The sequence below is a fragment of the Rhinopithecus roxellana genome, chromosome 9, assembly GCF_007565055.1.
Source record: "Rhinopithecus roxellana isolate Shanxi Qingling chromosome 9, ASM756505v1, whole genome shotgun sequence".
In the NCBI taxonomy this organism is placed as follows: Eukaryota; Metazoa; Chordata; class Mammalia; order Primates; family Cercopithecidae; genus Rhinopithecus; species Rhinopithecus roxellana.
Genome location: NC_044557.1, coordinates 61,297,647 through 61,319,724, shown reverse-complemented (window position 1 = coordinate 61,319,724; position 22,078 = coordinate 61,297,647). Strand labels below are relative to the sequence as shown.

The window sequence follows — 22,078 nt, the reverse complement described above, 5'->3', positions numbered from 1 at the left end:
AAAGGGCAAAGAGGTCTTTACTGCAGTTTTGCTTATGGGAATTTCAGATAAAATTTCCCAGCCCTACAGGTGCCATACAATCTCTCACCCACTTTATCTTGATGGAACCGTGAGGAGGATTGTTGATTTCTGTAACAGTGCAGCACCCCAGACGCAGCATGTTGTGATATGGACCAACAAAAGAATGTTAGTTCTTAATAAAAAAGGAAACATTTTGAAATTGAGCTACTGGACATTCATAAAGTACCTACTGATAATTCCACCTGCTAAAGATGACAAATTTTCATTCTTTCAGAGTTCTGGGTTGGGTATCAAGATTGGATGTCTACTTCATAGAAGAGTGAATTGTGGCATTCTTTGAGCTGCTGATGAAAGGCATAAGTCTAATCAGCCACCACATTAGACATTCCAAGAATCACAGCCTCTCTGAGGAAGAAAAAGTAATTATTACCCAGGTATGCTCCACGAAAGAGCAGCTCACCATGTGGAAATTTACCAAAATGCAAATAAGAGAATAGGAAATAATTTTACCCTAAAGCCTCAGACAGTGAGGCTTATGATCTGAGGGGATTTGGCTTACCTTTCTGGTTATGGGTTTTCATCCAAAAATTAGCCTGGGAAGTTCCTCTTGTCTTTTCAGCTCTTCAGCGTTTTAAGTTGCCCCCTTCCTGTTTTTGGTAGACATGGGCTCTTGCTATGTTGTCCAGGCTGGTCTTGAACTCCTGGCCTCAAACAATCCTCCCTTCCTTGGCCTCCCAAAGTGCTGGGATGACAGGTGTAAGCCACTACACCTGGCCTTAAGTTGTTATTTCTACAATATTTCATTTTTCTTTGATTTCAGCTGGAAGATTGATCTGAGTAACCTAGCTGTTTTTTTCCAGACACCGGAAGTCTTGAGTGGTCTTTCAAAATGCAAGTCTATGCAGGTTTCTTATTACCCACTGCTGTCCTTCTCAAAAGGGCTTGCTTGTTAAACTTTATTTATTTCCGGTTGGACTTTAGGCATCACTTTGATAAACTTCTAGAACAAAGTTCAAGCTGCTCAGCATGGAAAATAAGGCCTCTTCCTACTCCCCAGACCTATCTTCTTCTAATCCCCACTTCTCATCCCCACACTGTGTTCCAAAAATATGAATAAACTTAAAGGTACAGTAGTCCCCCTTATCCACAGGTTTGCACTCCTCAATGGTAGTCCAAAAATATTAAATGGAAAATTCCAGAAATAAACAATTCATAAGTTTTAAATTGCACACTGTTCTGAATAGCATGATGAAACCTCTCACTGTCCTTCCTGAGACGTGAATCCTCCCTTTGTCCGGTGTACCCATGCTGTGGACATGCTCCCTGACTGTTAGTCGCTTAGCAGCCAGCTTGGTTATCAGATTCCCTGAGACGGCACCACAGTGTTTGTGTTCAGGTGACCCTTACTTAATAATGGCCCCAAAGCACAAGAGTAGTGATGTTGGCAATGTTGTTATAATTGTTCTATTTTATTATTAGTTATTGCTGTTAATCTGTTATTGTGCCTAAGTTATAAATTAAACTTTATCGTAGGCATATATGTATGTATGTATAGGAAGAAACACAGTATATACAGGGGTTGGTCCTATCTGTGGTTTCAGGCATCCATTGGGAGTCTTGGGATATGTCCTCCAAGGATAACGAGGGATGACTGTACCTGAATACAGTGCACCTTTTCACACCACTGTGCCTTTGCACATGCAATCCCTGCTGAATATAATGCCCCTTCTCTTTGCCCATGAGGCAAATGCTTGTTCATCTTTCAAAAGCCAGTTCAGAGGCCGCCTCCTTTGGGAAGGAGTGCCCTCTCCCAACACCTTATAATTGATCCTGCCTTTGACTGTACCAAACTTCACACACAGTTCTGTGAATATTTACGATACTGTTGTAATTTCCTTTTGTACAAGATTTCAAACTGTTTGAGGGGAGGGATTAGAATTATCTCATGTATGTTTTATCCAACCCTGAATTCAGTACCTAGCACAATTGTTGATGCTCAATATAGGTTTGCTAGGTGACTGAATGAATGAAGCACATAATTAGGTAATCCAGATACTCAGCCCCAGCAGGAAGAACACTGCCATGACTTCTGACACTACTCAGAGTGAAGCCAAACTGCAGATTAGAGGCTCAGCCCTCCATAAGACTACTCTCACTTCAGATACTGGCTGCAAATCTGGAAGTCTCTAGGCTACCTTTACACCTGACAACTGGCTACAAATTTGGAAGTTTATACCCTTCAGTTTTGGTAATTTGCTAGAAGGACTCATTGAACTCAGGAAATTCCACAGTTATGACTATGGGTTTTATTATAGCAAAAAGGATACAATTTAGAACCAGCCCAGAGAAGATACACATAGATGAGGTCTGAGGGAAGCCTCCCTGTCCTCTCCCTGTGGAGTCAGGAAGTATTTTCCTTTCAGTACATGGTTGTGTAACAGAGTATCACCACTCTTTTTCTTCCTAAAGGCTGGGCTGATATCATGTGGCTCAAAGCACCAAACCTCTGATCACATCTTTGTTCTTTCTGGTGTGGCTAGTCCCGATCCTGAGTTATCTTGCTGTTATAAACTGTCTAGGGGTCCACCCTGAGTCACCTCATTAGCCTAAACAACTATCAGGGGACCCACCATGAATAACAAAGGCATTCTTATCATTTGGGAAATTTTAAGGATTTAGACACTGCCTTCCAGGACCTGGAGACAGAGGCCACGTTCTTTATTACATGGGAAATGCTTTCAGCAATGATTTGGATAGAGTTGGCGCCCAGGGATATAATCTGGTGGGTAGGGCCCATAGCAGGGAGTCCAGAATGACAACTGACATTAGAGAGATAGGTGAGTGGCATGTAACAGCGGACATTTAGAAATAGCTGCCCTTAGATTATAGGCAGAAATCATTCAGTGTTGGACACACAGTAGGTGCTGAATATTAAAGAGTTTTTTAAATTAGTGAAAAGAGCATGAGTTGGATGTCGATGGATGTGTAAACTTGGACAGATGAAAAATAGGTAAGGAGGATAGGAGGCCGTTCCCAGAACCAACTTGTCAAAGGCCAGCGCAAGGACGCAGGTAGTAAGTTCAGGAGCATGACTGTGGGTTCCTGCAGGACTAGAAGGGGAAGTAGGATGACTAGGAGCAGAACTCACAGATCCTTGAGTACTGGTATTACTACATCGGTTTGGTCACTTTAATAGAAACCAAGGTAGAAGATTTGGTTCTAAGTCCTGTAAATGTCCAAGCTGGTAGGTGACCCAGTGAGGTGATTGGTTCTGCTTCACAGAAGTATCCAGGGTCCCACATGCCTTCATTTGATTGTGCTTCTGTCCCCTGAGATATCTTCTGCTTGGCTGAATCTGGTTCACCCCACCCCATCTCTCTTCTAGTGCATGGAAAGGAAGAAAGAGGATATAGGCCGAGCACAGCAGTTCATACCTGTAATCCCAGCACTTTGGGAGGCCGAGGAGGGAGGATTGCTTGAAGTCAGGAGTTTGAAATCAGTCTGGGAAACATAGTGAGACCCTGTCTCTATGAATATTATGTATAAAAAATTATCTGGATGTGATGGCTCGTGTCTGTAGTCCCAGCCACTTGGGAGACAGACTGTAGTCCCTCCACCTTGGGAGGTAGGAGGATCTCTTGAGTCCAGGAATTTGAGGCTGCAGTGAATTATGATCATGCTACTGCACTCCAGCCTGGGCGACAGAGCAAGACCCAGTTCCTGTTTCCAAAAAAAAAAAAAAAAAAAAAAAAAAAAAAGACGTAAAGGGCTAGCAATTTTCTTTTAAGAAGATGATCTAGACATTGCCCACAGTATTTTTCCTCACGTCTCATTAGCTAGAAAGTAGTCATGTGGAAACGTAGAAAATGTAGACTGTAGCTGAAAAACCGTGTGCCCAGTTAAAACATAGGTGTGTGTGGGGGGGAGGGCAAGAGTGGTATTTAAAAAAGTAAGGAGAGGGAGGCTGAGACGGGTGGATCACGAGGTCAGGAGATCGAGACCATCCTGGCTAACACGGTGAAACCCCGTCTCTACTAAAAAATACAAAAAACTAGCCGGGCAAAGTGGCAGGCACCTGTAGTCCCAGCTACTTGGGAGGCTGAGGCAGGAGAATGGCGTAAACCCGGGAGGTGGAGCTTGCAGTGAGCTGAGATCTGGCCACTGCACTCCAGCCTGGGTGACAGAGTGAGACTCTGTCTCAAAAAAAAAAAAAAAAAAAAAAAAAAGTAAGGAGAGAGTGGATATTGGGGAAAAGTTAGCAGACTATGTCATTCCAGCCTAAAGTGTTTAGACTGCAAATCACAGGATATTGAGACCTGGAGAGAGTTTTGAGAAGAAATGATCGTTCTAAATGCCTTCTAGAGCCACCTTACAATTTCAATTGTAATATGATAATATAAATAAGATACTCGTATTATGAAAGCAAGCAATGTATATGATTGTGTGTGTGGTTGACAAAGTCAGAGACATAAGGGGAGTATTCTCTAAGGAACTGACCATTTATTTTCTTTCTCTTTTCTTTTCTTTTTTGAGACAGGGTCTCACTCTGTCACTCAGGCTGGAGTGCAGTGGTGCAATCATGGTTCATGCAGCCTCAATCTCCTGGGCTCAAGTGATCCTCCACCTCAGTCTCCCGAGTAGCTGGGACCACAGGCGTGTGCTACCATGCACAGCTAATTTTTAATCTTTCTCTCTCTCTTTCTCTCTTTTCTTGTACAAACAGGGTCTTGCCATGATGCCAAGGCTGGTCTTGAACTCATGGGCTCAAGCAATTCTCCTGCCTTGGCTTCCCAAAGTGCTGAGATTACAGGCATGGGCCACTGTGCCCAGCCAACAGTGCACTTTACATCTAAACTCTGATAATACTAAATAAGCAAGAGGAGAGGGAATAGTGTTTCATGCAAAAGGACCTGTATGTACAAGTGCCCTGAGGCAGAATAGAACATGGTGACTAAGAATAATGAAGTCTAGTGTAAGTGAAATGGAGCGAGCACTAAGTAATATGGTACAAAATGATTATTGAAGGCTGGGTGTGTGGCTCACGCCTGTAATCCCAGCACTTTGGGAGGCTGAGGCAAATAGATCACTTGAGGTCAAGAGTTCAAGACCAGCCTGGCCAACATGGCAAAACGCCATCTCTACCAAAAATACAAAAATTAACCAGGCATGGTGGTGTGTACCTGTAGTCCTAGCCACTTGGGAGGCTGAGTCAGGAGAATCACTTGAATCCAGGAGGTGGAGGTTGCAGTGAGCTGAGACTGTGCCACTGCACTCCAGCTTGGGTGGCAGAGTGAGACTCCATCTCAAAAAATAAAATAAAATAAAATAAAATAAAATAAAATAAAAATAAAACAAAATGATTATCGAAAGGCAATAAAGGGTCTTTTAAGGATGTCAGTCTTAGATCTAAGGATAGTGGGAATCTTTTGAAGTATTTTAAGCAGGTAAGTATTTCAAATATATTCATTTTGTTGAGTGTAGAGAAACACTGGAAGGGAGCAAAGGTAGATGAGGTGTCAGTAAGCATTGTAATCTACATTAATTGAGTGATGGGTACCCTAACAGTCCTGACTTGACCACTAAGCAGTCTATGCATGTAACAAAATTGAATGTGTACCACATACATTTGTACCAAAAATTGAAAATTTATTCTTATGAGTAGACCTGTAATATAAAATTATACCCAATTGTTACTATTATTGTATTTTAAAAACATATCAATTAGAAATTGTAGAAGTTTATGTCCTTTCTTATGAGTACTACATAAATAATGGCCTTGATTTTGGCTTGTGAAGCCTAAAATATTTATGGTCTGGCCCCACTCTCGATGGTTCCTTCTGTGTGGAGGATCCTTTCTAGAGGAACACTCTGCTCTCCCTCTGCTCCTGCGTCATGTGTGACTCTTCTCCAGACCAGGAGAGTTTGACCTGATTGATGAGTCTGGGAGAAGGAACTTACTCTACCTGCCTTTAGTAGAGATGACATTTCTTTTGTCCTTTGTTATGAGGAAAGCCCCACAGGGTTGGTCTTCAAGGAGGAGCCTGTCATTTTCCAACTGCACCTGTCATTGGTGAGTAATGAGAACTAAGCCATGGCCTCCGATAGAGCTTTTCATTTGTATTGAGAGTGCTATCTCCACCTTCAGCCTCCAGGTTCCCATGTCTACCTCTGAACTGTTTCGGAACTCCAGTGGGGAATAGGGATGCTGTTTTTTAGCCTCTTCAAAGTCAACAGGGTGAACAGAGGCTGCTCCTGGAGGGGCATCTGAGCAGCTGTGCTCATCTCTCCTGCCACTGAGATGCAGAGAATCTGACATAAGAGGGGAGGATGCAATTGGCTCATCAGCAAACACTTGAAAACTAATTGAGTCCATAGACCAAGGCTCTCCCAGGGAAATCAAACTGATACAAGAGAGCAGGAAGGAAGGGGAAAGCAGGAGAGAAGAGGGTCTTAGAAACAGGGGAGCTGGCCAGGTTCAGTGGCTCATGGCTGTGATCCCAGCACTCTGGGAGGCTGAGGTGGGTGGATCATGAGGTCCTGTTGCAGAAAGTCAGGGACCCCAAACGGAAGGACCCTTTGGGGTTCCAGCTGGAACCACAGTGGAAGAACATAAATTGTGAAGATTTCATGGACATTTATCAGTTCCCAAAATTAATACTTTTATAATTTCTTATGCCTGTCTTTACTCACTCTCTGAACATAAATTGTGACAATTTCATGGACATTTATCACTTCCCTAATAATACTCTTATAATTTCTTATTCCTGTCTTTACTTTAGTCTCTTAATCCCATTGTCTTTGTAAGCTGAGAATGTAGATCACCTCAGGACCACTATTGTACAAATTGATTGCAAAACGTGTTTGAACAATATGAAATCAGTGCATGTTGAAACAGAACAGAATAACAGCGATTTTTAGGGAACAAGGGAAGATAACCATAGGTCTGACTGCCTGTGGGGTTGCGCAGAATAGAGCCATAGTTTTCTTCTTGCAGAGAGCCTATAAACAGACGTACAAGTAAGAGAATATTGCTAAATTCTTTTCCCAGCAAGGAATACCCTGGGGAAGGAATGCATTCCTTGGGGGAGGTGTATAAACGGCCGCTCTGGGAGTGTCTGTCTTGTGCAGTTGAGATAAGGACTAAAATACGCCTTGGTCTCCTGCAGTACCCTCAGGCTTACTAGGATTGGCAAATTCCAGCCTGGTGAATTTTGGTCAGCTTGGCTCTCTGCTCTCAAACACTGTTTTCTTTTAAGATGTTTATCAAGACAATATGTGCACAGTGGAATATAGACCTCATTGGGAATTCTAGGTTTGCCTTTGCCTTGTGATCTTTATTGCCCTTTGAAGCATGTGATCTTTGTGACCTACTCCCTGTTCGTATACCCCCTCCCCTTTTAAAATCCCTAATAAAAACTTGCTAGTTTTGCGGCTCAGGGGGCATCACGGACCTACCAATATGTGATGTCACCCCCGGAGGCCCAGCTGTAAAATTCCTCTCTTTGTACTCTTTCTCTATTTCTCAGACTGGCTGACACTTAGGGAAAATAGAAAGAACCTACGTTGAAATATTGGGGGCTCGTTCCCCCAATAAGATCTGGAGATCAAGACCATCCTGGCTAACACGGTGAAACCCTGTGTTGACTAAAAATACAAAAAATGAGCTGGGCATGGTGACACGTGACTGAGGCAGGAGAATTGCTTGTACCCAGGAGGCAGAGGTTGCAGTGAGCCACGATTGTGCCACTGGACTCCAGCCTGGGTGACAGAGTGAGACTTCATCAAAAAAAAAAAAAAAAAAAAAAAAAAAAAAAAAAGAGGGGAGCTGATTTAGTGAACCAGGGTAAGCTTAGTGGAATAGCTAAGGGTGTGGTAGGTTTTATGTTCTTCTTTAACAAATTTTCCTTGCTTTCAGCTTCCAGATTTATGTTTTCCCTCTTCTGCGAGCCCAGACTTTTCTACAACATATACTGGTCAGTTTCATAAACTTTCTTTAAAAGGGGTGACTGTGAGTGTAATTTTCCATTCTGCTTTCCAGTGCACTCAGCTGCCTTTAGGAGGCTTGACAGGCTGTGGCAGTGTCCAGCTGCAGGGCGTCCTGCATCTCTGATGGCGAGTGATGACTCACTTCCTGCTGCCTGACTTGAGAAGCTCCTAAATACACTCCTGGGTCAGTCCCCTGCAGTGTAGCCTTAATCTGCTGCTGACCCAGGATCCAACCCAGCTGTTAGGTGGAGGACCCACATTTCCAATTCTGCAGCAGTGGGAGGCTTTCTGGGTAGCCGTCCAGCTCAGATGCTTTGAAGGAGGGATGAGAGGAAAGCTGTGAGTGAGAGGGCAGGAATGTGCAGGCAGGGCTAGCATCCCAGAGGATTTTGTTTGTTATACTGGGAACATCTTATAGGCCTTGGGATAATGACTGCTCAAGATTCAGGAATGATTTAGCTTTCCATGCCCTACTCAGGTCAAACTGATTATACTTTAATAGACACAATAAGATAATTCTTAATCCTGGCTGCACATAATAGCAATCTCCGTTCGATGACTAATAGGTACATTGAAATGTAAACATTCGGGGAAATTGATCTTACCCCTTTCCCACCAAACATGCCCTTTTCCAACCTTCCCCTCTTGTTGAGTGACACCATTTGCCACATATGCAGCCTCAATTCTCATCCTCTGAATGGCTGATATGGTTTGGATGCCTTTTTCCCTCCAAATCTCATGTTGAAATCTGACCTCCAATGTTGAAGGCGGGCCTCCTGGGAGGTGTTTGGGTGATGAGGAAGAGCCCTCATGAATGTCTTGTGGTAAGAGTGAGTTCTCACTCTGAGTTCACTCAAGATCTGGTTTGGAAGAGCCTGCCACCTCATCCCTTTCTCTCTTGCTCCCACTCTTGCTAGTAATACACCTGTTCCCTCTTTGTCTTTTGCTCTGATTACATGACTCTTGGGGCCCTCACCAGAAGCAGATGCTGGCACCACACTTCTTGTACAGTCTGCAGAATGGTGAGTCAAATAAACTTCTTTTCTTCTTCTTCTTCTTTTTTTTTTTTGAGATGGAATTTTGCTCTTGTTGCCCAGGCTGGAATGCAATAGTATGATCTTGGCTCACTGCAACCTCCACCTCCTGGGTTGAAGCGATTCTCCTGCCTCAGCCTCCTGAGTAGCTAGGATTACGGGCACCTGATACCACACCCAGCTATTTTTTTTGTATTTTTAGTTGAGCCAGGGTTTCACCATGTTGGCCAGGCTGGTCTCAAACTCCCGACCTCAGGTGTTCCTCCCGCCTTGGCCTCCCAAAGTGCTAGGATTACAGGCATGAGCCACTGCGCCCAGCCAATAAACTTACTTTCTTTATAAATTACTCAGTCCCAGGAATTCCTTTACAGCAACATGTAAGGGATTAACGCAACATCCTATGCCCATGAGCTGTCCATCATCAAGCCCTGTAATCCTCCCCTGAAAATCTACCCCCAATTCTATCACTCCTCACCATCTCCATGGCTTTTACCTAGTCAAGTTCCCTCCATCCATCATCTGGACTATTGTAGAACCTCCTAACTCATCTTCCTGCTTCTCCTTTTGTTATTAAGGGTAAATCATGTCAAACATATATCCTAGTGACTAGACTCACTGTCAATGGCTTAAATTGCAGTCAGAATAAAATCCAAATTTCTTATGAGAACTCGTAAGGCCCCAAATGCACGGGCCTTTCCTTACCTACCTCTCTCATGATTTTTCTACTATTTCCCCCACACCATGATCCTCCAGCCACAATGTCCTTTTATCTGTTTCTTGAACTTCAAAACTCATTCCCACCTCAAGTATGATGCTCCCTATATTTGGAAGTCTCTTCCCCAGATCTTTGCTTAGCTCCCTCACATCGTTCTGGAATCAGCAAAAATGTCATCTCCTTAGAACAACATTCCTTTATCAGCATCCTTCCCCGTGCCCTGTTATTCTCCATCCCACTTAATGTGTTCTGTTTTCCCCATCACTCTATCTGAAATCATTTTTATTTGTTTCTGTGTTTATTCTATGTCTCCTTTTGCTAGAATGAAAGGCAAAGATTTTGGCAATTTCATTACATAGTGTCTGGAACAGTGAGCCTGGATATAGTAGATGCTCATTAAATTTTTATGGCATGGCCAGATGCGGTGGCTCACACCTGTAATCCCAGCACATGTGGGACCAAGACAGGAGGACTACTTGAGGCCAGGAGTTAGAGACCAGCCTGGTCAACATAGTGAGACCCCATCTCGTAAAAAAAGATGTATGGAATGGATAAATGACTATTAGCAGTTGTCTAACAAGCGCCTGTTATGCACCTGGCACTGAGCTAGGTGTGCATCTCCACTACTGGCCAAGCATGGGATCCAGACTCACCTAGAGGTACCTCCAGCTATGTGAGTTCCCTGAATGGACAAGATGTTTGAACTCACCATGAGGCCGGTGTCACTTTGAAGGCATAGGGCACTTAGAGAAAAGATTTGACTCTGAACAATTATAACACAGCTTCCCCAACTGTTGATGACACCCCATTGTTGACAAAATAAAAGTAGACTTCTCCACCAGATTGCCATCACTCTCTGCAGATTGGCCACAGTCTGTTTTACAACCACTCCCTCCTTGTCCCTGCACCCCATCTCTAGCCACGCTGGACTTCCCCGAACATACCATCAATCTGCCTCTGCTTATGCTGTTTCCCTGGCCTCAAGGATTCTTTCTCCATTTCCCACCTCATGAAATCATAGACTCATCCTTTCAGAGCTACCTCAAATGTCACTTGCCTTATAAAAACTCCTTTGCTTTTTTCCCTCTGTAGTCAAAATAAATCACTTTTGTAAGCTATTCCAAAACTTTGTTCATCCTGCTGGTGTAACATGACAGTATATTACAACCCGTTAGAGCTCTTATTTTGCATCTATCTCCCATAGTGCCTAGCGGAGAACTTGGCATGGAGTATTGTGTTAGTTTGCTAGGTCTGTGATAACTATGTGGCTTAAACAACAGAAATTTGTGTCTCACTGTTTCTGGAGGCTAGAAGGCTGAGATTAAGGTGTCGGCAGGGTTGGTTCCTCTGGAGGACTGTTAGACGGAATCTGTCCTGCTCCCTTTTCCTGGCTTCTGGTGATTTGGTGCAACCTTTAGCATCCTTGGCTTGTGGAAATATCACCTCAATTTCCGCCTTCCTCTCCACTTGGTGCTTTCCCTGTGTGTGTGTCTGTCTCTGTTCAAATGTTTCCTTTTTATAAGGACCAGGCTGGGTGCAGTGGCTCATGCCTGTATTCCTAGCACTTTTTGGGGCAAAGGCAGGTGGATCACCTGAGGTCAGGAGTTGGAGACCAGTCTGGCCAACATGGTGAAAACCTGTCTCTACTAAAAATACAAAAAAATTAGCCGAGTGTGGTGGTGCACGTCTCTAATCCCAGCTACTTGGGAGGCTGAGGCAGGAGAATCACTTGAACCCAGGGGGCGGAGGTTGCAGTGAGCCGAGATCACACCATTCCATTGCAATTCAGCTTGGACAACAAGAGCGAAACTCTGACTCAAAATGTATATATATATATATGTGTGTGTGTGTGTGTGTGTGTGTGTGTGTGTGTGTATATAGACACCAGTCATGGATTAGGGCCTGCCATAATGACTCCATTTTAACTCGATTACCTCCATAAAGAGCTTATCTCCAAATAAGGGCACATTCTGAGGGTACTGGTAGGTTAACACACCAATATATCGTTTGTTTGGGGGCACAGTTCAAATGATAATGAATATTTTTCCAAAAGGGATTCATTAATGAATTAATATGAACTGGAGTCCTTTTGGGAAAAGCATCCATCTGTCTTCTGTCTTCTGTGGGTCACATTTTCTAAGGCAAGACCTGTGTCTCCTGAAGAAAAGTGGAACAGCATGTAGTTGCTCAGCAAGTGAATAATTGACTGTAGATACTTATTCAGATACCATTTTTCTTCAAGAGAAACCTGGCATGGCGGGGAAGCTCCAAAGGCTCTATAAGGATGGAATTCACATGGTGGTAAGTAAGTTCGTGCAAAGCAATCTCATGTTTTGTGTCACATTTTTCAGCATAGTGACAGTAAGATAAATTTTGTTTTGAATCCAGTGAAACACCTACATCAGTCAGGTATTGGGGTCAGGCAAAGGTCATAATAGCTAACATACATTCTCTCAGTTAATTCTCATGAGAGCCCTCTGAGGGAGTTACAGGTATCAGTCCCATTTTATTGGGTAAAGAAGCAAGATAGGTACAAGAGAGATAGATATTGGGTGGCCCAAGGTCAGACAGCTGGTAGGTGGTGGAGCCAGGATTTGGCTCAGTTCTGATATCAAAGCCAATCTTCTTCTTCTTATTATTATTATACTTTCAGTTCTAGGGTACATGTGCACAATGTGCAGGTTTGTTACATACATATACATGTGCCATGTTGGTGTGCTGTACCCATTAACTCAACATTTACATTAGTTATATCTCCTAATGCTATCCCTCCCTACTCCTCCCATCCCACCACAGGCCCCGGTGTGTGATGTTCCCTATCCTGTGTCCAAGTGTTCTCATTGTTCAATTCCCCTCTATGCGTGAGAACATGCAGTGTTTGGTTTTCTGTCCTTGTGATAGTTTGCTCAGAATGATGGTTTCCAGCTTCATCCATGTCCCTACAAAGGACATGAACTCATCCTTTTCTATGGCTGCATAGTGTTCCATGGTGTATATGTGCCACATTTTCTTAATCCAGTCTATCGTTGATGGACATTTGGGTTGGTTCCAAGTCTTTGCTATTGTGAATAGTGCCGCAATAAACATACATGTGCATGTGTCTTTATAGCAGCATGATTTATAATCCTTTGGGTATATACCCAGTAATGGGATGGCTGGGTCAAATGTTATTTCTGGTTCTAGATCCTTGAGGAATCGCCACACTGTCTTCCACAATGGTTGAACTAGTTTATAGTCCCACGAACAGTGTAAAAGCATTCCTATTTCTCTACATCCTCTTTAGCACCTGTTGTTTCCTGACTTTTTAATGATTACCATTCTAACTGGTGTGAGATGGTATCTCACTGTGGTTTTGATTTGCATTTCTCTGATGGCCAGTGATGATGAGCATTTTTTCATGTGTCTGTTGGCTGCATAAATGTCTTCTTTTGAGAAGTGTCTGTTCATATCATTTGCCCACTTTTTGATGGGGTTGTTTGATTTTTTCTTGTACATTTGTTTAAGTTCTTTGTAGATTCTGGATATTAGCCCTTTGTCAGATGGGTAGATTGTGAAAATTTTCTCCCATTCTGTAGGTTGCCTGTTTACTCTGATGGTAGTTTCTTTTGCTGTGCAAAAGTTCTTTAGTTTAATTAGATCCCATTTGTCAATTTTAAGCCAATGTTCTTAGTCCCCATTATACTCTGCCTTTCTGCTTGTATTATGAGCTAGGTTTTGGGATCCTGGGCTTACAAAGGGATCCTGACCTACAAAGCCTGGGAATAGGCTTTGAAGGTCATCTCAATACCCTCTTCAATGCAGGAGACCCTACTCTAACCTCCAGAACAAATGGTGTGCCTGCAGTATTTTCAGGTTTAAATTTTACTTCCTAAAAATTGAAGAAATTGGGCTCTATAGCTCCTATCTGGTTAATAACTCTGTGATCATGCAAAAATCCCAGGAAATGCATTCCTCCAAGAGGTGTGGTTGCAAATTCTAATTATAAGAAAAAGTCTTTCTTATAATGGATCAATATGTACCCCCCTGCAGCTTCTATTCTTTTCTCCTTGTTTGGCCCCTCTGAAGCAACAGAGAGAATAGTCTACTCCATTCACATGATAGCTCTTTGTAGGCAACAACCTTTCTTCTTTTGACACCATCTCCAAGCATTTTCCCACATTGGTTTTCTTCCTCTGGGCAAACTCCATGTTGTCAAATAAATCTATCTTAAAAAAATGAACTAGAAGGTCTGAAACAATTGAGTAGCTTAGTGTCTGCTACATGCAAGATCAAAGCAGTGGATTCCATTCTTTTTCCTGTTTGGATGCTGTTTCTTCTGCAGAGCATCATGGAGGGAAATGAAGCCAGCCAATTATACTAGGGCTGTGAGAAGAGTGAGTCAACCACAGGTGTTTTGGCATGCAGGAACTCTGCCACTTTTCAGGTGCTTGCTAGAGCTCAGCCCACCAGAACTCTTTAAACCCACTGCAGTGGACTGAATGTATGTGTCCTGCTGCCAAGTCCTATGTTGAGATCCTAATCCCCAGTGTGATGGTTTTAGGAGATGGGGCCTTTGGGAAGTAATTAGATCATGAGGGTGAAGCATCATGAATGAGATTAGCACCCTTATGAGGGCCTCTTCTTATAAAAGAGACCATTTGCAAGCTGGAAAAGATCCCTCACCAGAACCCTGCCATGCTGGCACCCTGATCTCAGACTTCCAGCCTCCAGAACTGTGAGAAATACGTTTATGTTGTTTATAAGCTACCTAGTCTATGGTACTTTGTTATAGCAGCTGGAACAGACCAAGACACCCGCCCACTTCCTCATCCATTTCTAGCATTGACTCAAGCTTGCTCATAGGTTCACCTTTATCTCATCACTTACCTAGTTAAGTCCCAATCATTGTATTTCTTTAGAATGTCTGGGGTGGGGGAGGTGTTTACCTTCCTACTGCCACTTCTCCTGGCCCGTCCCTGACACAGAGGTGCCTGGCTTTCCACTGCAGGCCCCATCCTCTCCCATTCCTATCCACCCCATTTACTGTTGCCAGAGTAACTCTTCTGCAACACAGCCTCCTCTTGCAACTCCTTAATCACCTGCCACATTCTTTCTCTGCCCATTGGCCTATGGCCAAGGCCTCTGTCCAACAGAGCCACCTTCCCAGTGGACTTGACACTTACAGGTCTCATCTCAGTCTCTGTCATGATGAGAATGACACCTTTTCCTTAGTTTATATCTAAAGAACCGACACAGAGAATTTCCTAAAAAAAAGTTTGTTATTAAACTGATATAAACTCTTCCTTTTGTGAGCAGTAAATACCCATCTGGTTCTTGACACTGAGGGAAGGAGTGATTTGTGTTCTTCTCCAGAAGTCAAAAGGACCAAGTCTGGCTGGACTGCTCTGGTTTTGAACACAATTCCCTTGCTCATTAAAACATTTCGAGATGTTTGAGTTTGTAATTAAAGAAAGCACCTCCTCCCAAATTAATCCCAAAGACATTCATCGAGTTTTAGCGACTCAGAGGAAGATATTATGGATCCTAACATCTGATAAATACCAATTCCAGATGGTAAGAATGAAAGAATATTAAAAGTAAAAAAGCCTGGTAATTAAATGGACAAGTGGCTGACATGATGGCTTTGGGTTTCTGGATGAGTCCCAGATGGAGGATAAGGATCCACTCCAGCTGTGTAGCAGGGCGAGGCATCCCCAGGAATGACACTTACAGTTTCCACTTATCTGCAAGTCAGTTCTGTGAGAAAGATATTAGATTCACTTCTCTTTCCAATAGCAGATGTATTTTTAAAATGACATTGGTTGGGTCCAGTTCCTTATTTCCGCACTGAGAGTTTATTCCACAATGATATCCCATGACTGCCAGGAGCATCGGAGATTAGGACTCCCAAAAGCATACTCCTGAATTACTTCCTGCCATTGCAAGCCATTCTCAAGGCCTGGGTCCCGGGTCCCCTTTTCAGGGCCCAGCTTGGAAAGGAATGAAGGCTTATAGCTGGGGACTGTGGACAACAACTTAGTCCATAAGGCCATGGGTTTCCTGGAAGTAAGAGTGTTGGCTTGTGCTTCTCAGCACTTCAGGCAGCACTGCACCCTCCCTTTTCCTTCTGTGGATGACACACATTCCCATCTCTTGCAAAAACTTTAGCAAGCTCTTGAGGGTAAGGGTGAAGCTTGGCGTGGATGGATGACATAGAGAAACTGCTACAGGAAGCACCATCTCATCTGAATGGTATTTTGGGCTTGAACAAAGCCTAACTGTTAAAGACTTTTAATTAGCAAAACAAAAGTCTTAAATACAGATACTGAATAAGTGGGATCATAGCGTTGTGCAAGGACCATTACAGAGTGTGATTTCAGTGGAGTATTTATAATTCATAGATTCATCTGATGAGTCATATGTGCCAGGCATGTGGCTGAGCGCTGGAAATATGCAAATGGAAAGAATTCAGTAATTGTTGAATTGCACGGGTGCGTGCATACACACACACACACACACACACACACACACACACACACACACACAGCATTCCCATTCACATAATCTTCTTTCAACACCTGGAGATTGTTGGTTTGAAGCACCAGCTGTAGCTGCTTGCATTTGCTTTGGATACCTGATTTCCTCATTTACTTTTTACCCCTGATTTAATTTGATGTAGCCACTATGTAAGAGAAGCTTAGATATTGGGAGAGAAGTGGAAAGAGAAATATGTATTTTGTGTAAGACGTTTGTGTGCACATCTGAGCTGTTGATTTAATGAGATGACATCCAGGTCTGCAAATTGAATGAGAAAGGGGAGAGAAGGGATTTACACACTGGCTGGATAATTACAGATTTGTTTAACTGTCACTAGGATTCTATTTCATGGTTTTGTTTTTATAATTGAAATTATTTCACCACTAGGTTAAAACCTTATATCTTAAGTGTCACCCATCAGCATAGTTTTGTGATTGAGTTGCTCTGGAAAGCTTTTGAAACATAAGGTTTACCAAGGAAATAATAAAATACAGGCACAATAAATATGGGGTGCAAAGTCAAGGTGTTTGATTAACATGTAAAGATTATTGAAGTGTGCAGTGAAATATGGGGTAATCTGGTAGACATGGTTTATTGGTAAAAATTTTAAAACACAGGATATTTTAAAATAAATAAAACCCAACTTTGATTAGTGTGTGCACTTTCAGTAACAGAACACAGAATCTTGAAAAAATATTGGAATCCCTTTTGAGGTACAATGGTTTAGCACCGATTTTTCATTTGAAATTAGTGTTTACTCTTAGCCAGAGAAAACTCCCAGATGTGTTTTTCATTAGACCATGTATTTAATTAGAAGCCATAATTATAGAGCACATTGCAATGTGCAATGTGTTATTCCTCATAGATGAACCTATACCAATATTAATAACTATCATTCATTAAGGGTTTGTCTTGTACCTGGCCCTGTGGTAAGTACTTCACAAACTCATTTAATTCTCAGAAAAACCCTGTGGCTATTTTTATGTGCATTTTACAAATTAGAAGCCTGCTACCAAGTGAAGTTAATAAGTACCTTGCCCAGGGTTATGGAGAGGCAGAGCTGGAATCTTTGCCTCTTGGTCTGTTCTGTCTGACTCCAAAGCCTAAGCCCTTAATCACTACACTGACCCTGGATGTCTTTGAGTGGGGAAGCATTTGTACAGGGCTTCATCTGCTTAGCTTTGTCCTGCATATTAACAGGGTGTGTGGTTGGAAAGAATACCTGGTCACTTTGTCTTCTCTAGCAACCAGCACCTCAGTTTCGTGCTCTGTAAAATGGGGATCATAATTCTTATTACTTACGGGGTTGTTGTGAGTTTTCCATGAGATAACACATAAGAAAAATGTTATAACTTGCAAGGAGTCATGTAAATATAAATACCCATTATGTTAATTTTACTGTGACAATATTTATCTGTCAATCCTCACAAATTCTGTGGATATAGTTACTCCTTATTGGAGGCAGAGTGTCTAGCTGGCTTTTTAAAGTTTAAAAAACAGAAATGTGCTTAGGAGTAAAATCCTTTTGCTAATCCTCCTCTTTCCCCCTGCAGATCAAATGGGAATACCCGTGTCTCCCTGGAGATGGAGAGTTTTGTTTAACTGAAAAATGACTTGGCTTCTGAAAAGCGTTCTTTCCTTCTCCATAAATATTTAAAAGCTCTATTGCCATTGGAAGAACTTTCTTTGCACATTCACCACTGCATCCACTCCCATATTTTTCCTTTCCTTTCTTTTTCCCTCCTAGTAACCCCAAAGCTTTTAAAGAGAAACTTTGGGATTTTTTCTGTCCTAAAAGGGATATTTATTTTATTCCAAAATGTCAGATGAGTCACTGCAGTTGGAAGAGGACCATTTAAGATAGTGTATGCTGAACTGCTAAATAAATAATAGTTGACATGCCCAGAGCAATTTCTCTTAGCATGTGTAGACCTAAGAAGAGCCTTCATTCAAAGAGAGAGTTGCTCAGGCTTTCATGGTTCAGAAGCAGCAGATAAGGTATAAAGTACATATACTCGGATCCAATCCACTACATGAAAGAACCATCTGGAGAAGTTTCTGCAAATTCATTTCCACTTAGTAAATATTTGCTGAGGGCCAAACACACAGAAGGAGCTATATTAGGGACTAAAGGGGTACAAACATGAGTAAGATGCACGGCTTGTTTGCAAGATGTTTTTATATTATTGGGAAGGAAAGACTGAAATACCAGTAAGCGCAACATAAACAGAATAACACACATGTCTAACAAAGACACAGCATGTTGGATTAAGAAGGGGGGCTAGATCACCTCCTGTTGGGGAAAAGAAAAGAGACTTCATGAAGAAATTGGGACACTGGGAACAAACAGTGGTCCAACTTGGCTGGAGTGGTGGGTGACTGTAGGAAAAGAATGCGAAATAGGATGAAAAGGTGAGTCGTTCAGGTGACACTGCAGGCAGTCTTCAATATTAGGCCTGTGAAGGAGACTCAGTGAGGAGCTGGTCCCTGGAATTATCCCATTTTTCACATCTACTGCAGGTCCTTATGTAGGGTTATAATAAACCTACATCTTTTGTGGGAGACCTTGGGTGGATTTCTTGTACAAAATGAACATGACCAAAGCTAACCTCCTTCCTTTGTTATTTTTCCCTCCATTTATTATATCTGCTCTTCCCCAGGGCTTGATATCAGAGCTGTGGGTGTGTGATAATTGGCTACAGCTATTGATGGCAAAGGGATTCCTTGCTCAACCCATTTGAAATCTTTTAATCTGGATTGCACAATCCTGTAATGATTGGAATGGATCAGGGCAGGGAGGAGGGTCCTTTAGTTATTGGTTCTCAACCCTGGCTGCATATTAGAATCACTTAGGAAGGTTTTAAAAATTCTGATCCTTTGGCCTCCGTCTCAGGATAACTGAATTAGAATCCTTGAAGTTGGGATAGGATATTAGCTTTGATTAGTTTTTAATCTTTAGGAAGTTCCTCTGGTGATCCTCAAGTACTATGAGAGTTAAGAACCACTGCTTAGGTAATTTCTTTCAGGAAACACAGAAAGTCCAGCTGTCAAGTGGCCTAACATTTCCCTTTTTGATATCTTTTTCCTGAAGTCAGGGTGAAACTCGAAGTGTGATTTCTCAGTGTAGGTTCCCATTCAAGCATTATCTATAAGTAACAGCCAGCACCCTTGCTAGAGAGAATGACAGAGATTGCATATTTGCCTAACATAGGAGCCAAGGCTAGCTAGTATCGGGATTGTGATTTTTCACAAATTGACCACTGCCTTTTGTTCTGCAACATTGTCTTACGAGACAATGACTTCAGAATCCACAGTGTAACCAGCACTTCCTTCTCCCGACACATAATGTTGATATGGCAAGTGGGATTGCTGATCCCACCTGTTACAGGAAAGGGGTCCTGATCCACACACTACGAGAGGGTTTCTGGATCTTACAGAAGAAAGAATTCAGGGCGAGTCTGCAGTGCAAAGCAAAAGCAAGTTTATTAAGAAAGTAAAGTGGGCCGGGCGCGGTGGCTCAAGCCTGTAATCCCAGCACTTTGGGAGGCCGAGACGGGCGGATCACGAGATCAGGAGATCGAGACCATCCTGAACACGGTGAAACCCCGTCTCTACTAAAAATACAGAAAAAAACTAGCCGGGCGAGGTGGCGGCGCCTGTAGTCCCAGCTACTCGGGAGGCTGAGGCAGGAGAATGGCGTGAACCCGGGAAGCGGAGCTTGCAGTGAGCTGAGATCTGGCCACTGCACTCCAGCCTGGGTGACAGAGCGAGACTCCGTCTCAAAAAAAAAAAAAAAAAAAAAAAAAAAAAGAAAGTAAAGTGGTGGAAGAACAGCAACTCCATAGACAGAGTACGGTGTTCCTGAAAGTAAGAGGAGGAACACGTCCACCCTAGGTACAATGCTTGTATATATAGGATAAAAAAAGATCATGGGGAGATGTGCTCTGCTACAAGGGTTTGTGATAAAAGATTCATTTTCTTAATTACTATATTTTGCAAGAATCAATATTATTATCTTTACAGGAAAATTAGGAATGCCTTTGCCTGGGTCTGTTTAGTAAACATTATCAATTTGTTCCTTTAACCGTAAACATCTAGAGGCTAAGAATACCTTTCTGGGAATGCAGCCCAGCCAGCCCCAGCCTCATTTTCCTAACCCTCACTCAAGATGGAGTCACTTTGTTTCGAACACCTCTGACACAGCTACTTGAAATATATTTTTCTGCCAAAGAGGCTTTTACTTAGCACCCTTCAAGATAATGTCAGACTCCTTGCATAGGGTCCTTCTGGTTCAAGTCCTTCAAAACAAGAAGTCTGGTTTCTAAGAGCTTTATTTTTTGCCTTGAATTATCTGGATAATTCCTTCAAGCACTTCATTCCGTATATAGACTTTTCCCTGGTGTCAGAAATCCAGATTCAAAAATATGGAGCACCGTATTTTATGTCTATGCTGCTCCCCAGAGTTGTAAATTGAAGGGAGTACCCTTCATGAATACCAGCCCAAAGTCAATATCAATCTGGTCCAAAGTCACAGATTGTTTTGACTTCACAGTTGTCATGTGGGAAATTACCTTGATAAACTAGTAGCCTGAAAGTAATTTATCAGGCAAGCAATAGAGGCCTGAAAAGTACATTATCAGGCAAGCTAGAGTAAAAACTACATTTCCCAGACGTCCTTGCAGCCGGGTCTGGCTATGTCACTAAGTACTGGCCAATGGGATATAAGTAGAAATGAAATGTAACGTTTCACCAATCTCAGAAGGAAGGAATATATTTTCTCTCTCCCCTTCCTGCTGGCTGGAATGAGGACTTCATGAAAAGTCATCTGAGGCCATGTGGTTGAGGGCAACTCTCATGTGAGAGAGAAATATATTTCTCTCTTGTGTATACCAGTGTTATTTTGGGTTGCTGTCACATACAACTGAACTCATATTGAACTCATACACCATCCCTCAGAGTCTTAAGTATCATTACAAAAATATTCGGTAGGCACTTGTCCCCAGGAAGGGAAGTTGGGAAGAAAACTTAATTTGCAACACAATGATTTAATCAACAACATTTTGTTGAAAGTAGCCTGATTTGAGTTTATCATATGGCCAAGGAGAAATGGATCACATGAAAACCAAATATTCCAGAGGGGTCACTGAACCATAGGTGTACCCTATGTCTAGCCTCTGACATATTGGAAAACTCGGCTAAGTGGAAGAAAGAAACAGCAGAAACAAACTCCATTCCAATGAGAGTAACAAAATGTTAGTCACACTCTAAAAGGAGACATTCCCATGTTTCATGCAGAATTCACTGGGCATCATTTATTTAAAATAAGTCTACATGTTCACCCTGTCTCCCAGGACAAAAAAAAAAAGGTTGAATTTCTGAATTACGTGCATCAGTTGCTTTGCTAAAGTCATAAATTCAAAGGAAAGAGCAAAATGTGAAAGATGTTAAAATCTAGGGAGCACTTTTGGCTGAGACAGTGAGCCCCATACCATTTCTTATCGAGTCTGGCCACCATTTGTCTCTGTATGAGCTCCCTAAGCAATGATACTTCTGGATATCTATGGAGAGGAGGGCTCAGCTCTATATTTCATAAGGTTCACTTCATGTTTCCTCAGCCCCAGAGAAGGCAGTCTAGCATATAGCATGCTTAGGAAAGAAAGTAATGAGCTGTCAGGAAGGGCAGATTAGAAGCAATTCACTGAGTAGTCAGTATCTTAAGCCATGTTCTTGTCAAGTTGGCGAACTTTTCTCCCTCTCAGTTCTTCCTAGGAACTCATGTATTACCCTCAGGGATTGCATCTTGTCA

The 22,078-nt window shown here is 42.4% G+C and overlaps 1 long non-coding RNA gene across 1 annotated transcript in view; it reads left to right on the top strand.

Annotated features, from left to right (window-relative positions):
* Window positions 1-22,078, top strand: part of LOC115899642 — a 475,756-nt gene that overhangs the window by 5,080 nt on the left and 448,598 nt on the right. The window lies entirely within an intron of this gene.